Genomic DNA, 2,737 nt, shown 5'->3' with positions numbered 1-2,737 from the left:
GGCTTAACTGACTGAGTCACCCAGGTGATCCTAGACCAGGCAGAAATCTTAATTAGCAATGGCAGCCAGACCCTGTAAGAACTTTAAAGGGCTGAGAGAGAATAATAGTCAACTGAAGACTGTTTATCTAGCAAAACTCTCCTTTTAAGAACACAGGTGGAATGAAGGTCTTTTCTGGGAGGAAAGTAAGAGTTTACCCTCATGAATGGAATATTTATTTATTTACAACCACCACATTTATTTTTATTAAGCAATAAGCAAACAAATACACAATGAGATGGGTGGGGAGGACCTAAACCGGCTTTTTTTCTGAACTATTTTTAAAAACCAACTAACTGGTATCCCTTTAAGCTGCAGCTGCACCTGGAGGTATTTAATTTTCATGACATGCAAGACGAATTAGGTGGGGACCACTCTTCTCTTCCTTCCCCAGAACACATTTATAAACTTCAATGGCAGTGAGTTCCATCTAATACTCTGAAAGCCATTTCTCATTTCATAACTTACCAAAATCATATGCACAACTGCAAGAGGAAATAAACAAACCCCTCAGCATAAATAAGTCACAGTAGAGTGTTAATCTTGGAGCGTCAATCGAGTATTAAGGCCAAGTGATCTTTTAAACATTTTATGGAGGACAGCTGTCAGGCTTTCTCTGGAAAAGCCCACAAGGCTTCCTAAGCCCCAACACCTACATCTTTGACTGGCGGGGCACTGATGAGGTTACGTGTGAACCCGCACATCTCTTCAAGTGCACAAGGCAGGGCCGCAAACCGTCTTCACTTCCTGCCACTCTGCACACACGTCACAGTATCTGGTGAAAGGTGGTTTCTGTTTTCCTTGGTGACGCTGAACACCCGAACATCGTACCTGTTTCTCAGCTCTTCCACAAAGGCTAGCGGCTTTCCTTTAGTTGTGGGATTGTGCCCAGAACTACACACTCCTGGGGTGGACAACGTCTGACGAACAGCCTGGACAAAAGGCTGACTGAGCAGCTCTACTTTCCCAGTCTCATCCATGACACACACCCTCTGCCCTGGGCCTCTGCTGGGACCCGCGTTCCTCAAGACCGAAGTGGCGACTGCTCCGAAGGAGTCAGATACACCACGTACTGCCGAGCTCCGCACTGGCGTTTTCCAGGCAGAGGCTCTGACCCAATTCTAGACCAAACTTCAGGTCTAGGATCATCTGCAGGATGATGTGACAACGTTGAATCCTATTTCCTCCCTGTCTGACTTTTGCGTAAATCCATTGACAGGCACACCAGAGGATTTTAAAATCTTACTGGGTTTCTGGACCAACGCTGTTTTTCCAACTCCTGGGGGCCCCGTGAGGAATACGTGCAGGGCCATACCTAGGTGGGTCGGGGTCAGGGCTGTGGTCAGGGTCCCTGAATGGAACTTTTAAAGGACATACTTTAGGAAAAAGAAAAATGTCTCCAAGCTGGAGGTTCCAGGGAGAATGGCAGACATATCTAATTTTACATTTAAAGCCACATTACAGTCCAGTAAAGAGATTAAAAAAAAAAAGACATTAAACCTGAGAAATAGGCTGTCAGCACAGAGCCTGATGCGGGGCTTGAACTCCCAAACTGTGAGATCATGACCTGAGCTGAAGTCGGATGCTCAACTGACTGAGCCACTTAGGCACCTCATCTTCCTCCCGTTTGACGCTTGAGACCCCTACCCCTTTCTCCTTAGCTCAAGATGGCATATAAGCTTCCACTGCCTGTCTTTGGGTTTCATGTCTTTGGGGATTTCATACATATGAAATTCGTTTTTCTCCTGTTAATCTGTCTTATGTCACTTTAGTGACTAGAAAGAAACTAGAAGGTAAGGGAAAAGTTTTTGGTCCTTACAGTCCCTCACTCTTAGTCATGACCTAAGTGGTAAGTTAATGTACAAATTTAAAGATAATTGTAATTCATAAATAAGAAACATAAATGGATATGTTTAATCTGTAATTATTGTAGGAGGATAAATATCTGGGTATTATTTCTTCGATTAAGTATAGATAATGGCTATCAAATATAAGTATGCACATTTTCTCTATATAGAGAAGGGTGGATTTAGTAAACTGTGACTAGGCCAAAGGAATGTGAAAAAGTATACCAAGAATAGGAAGAATGAGCAACAATGATGATCACATGCAAAAGAACAAAACAGAGAGATGGTCCAATGGTGCCTCACAATAATAATGGATTAAATGTTCTAAGAAAACAGCTACCATGTAAATGCGATAGAGAAGTTGTGAACTATTCATAGACCAGGTTGGGGCACCTGGGTGGCTCTCAGTTGAGCATCCGACTCTTCGTTTCAACTCAGGTCATGATCTCACGGTTCATGGGTTCAAGCCCTGAACTGGGCTCTGCAATACCAGTGTAGAGCCTGCTTGGGATTCTCTTTCTCCCTCTCTCCATCCCTCCCCCTCTTTCACTTGTTCTCTCTCAAAATAAATAAAAGTTAAAAAAAAAATAGACCAGGTCAATACATGACAAAGACAATAGAATGACAAAAACACTTATCAAGCAAAGCCTGTATCATTTAAGGAGAGAAACAAGAAACCTGAAGTCCCAAGGCTATAGCAGGTGAATATGGACTATAAAAAGGGGCCCAGGCAGGTCTGGCAGGAAGCTGCTTTCTCTGCATCTCTCAGGTACTCCCAGGAGTGAGGCAGAGGAGGGTGAGGGGGGAGGGGAAGTGAGGGGAGTCTGAGAGAGAGGGTGGGCTTGCACCTG

At 44.0% G+C, this 2,737-nt stretch overlaps 1 pseudogene; it reads right to left on the bottom strand.

The window, feature by feature from the left end:
• Window positions 1–742: 742 nt before the first annotated feature.
• On the bottom strand, window positions 743–1,352 carry LOC112862511 (cancer-related nucleoside-triphosphatase pseudogene; annotated as a pseudogene).
• Between the last annotated feature and the right edge of the window lie 1,385 nt (window positions 1,353–2,737).

The sequence above is a fragment of the Puma concolor genome, chromosome B2, assembly GCF_028749965.1.
Source record: "Puma concolor isolate L17-30 chromosome B2, mPumCon1.1.hap2, whole genome shotgun sequence".
In the NCBI taxonomy this organism is placed as follows: Eukaryota; Metazoa; Chordata; class Mammalia; order Carnivora; family Felidae; genus Puma; species Puma concolor.
The sequence above is the reverse complement of the archived record's forward strand: the minus strand, read 5'-3'. Positions and strand labels throughout refer to the sequence as shown.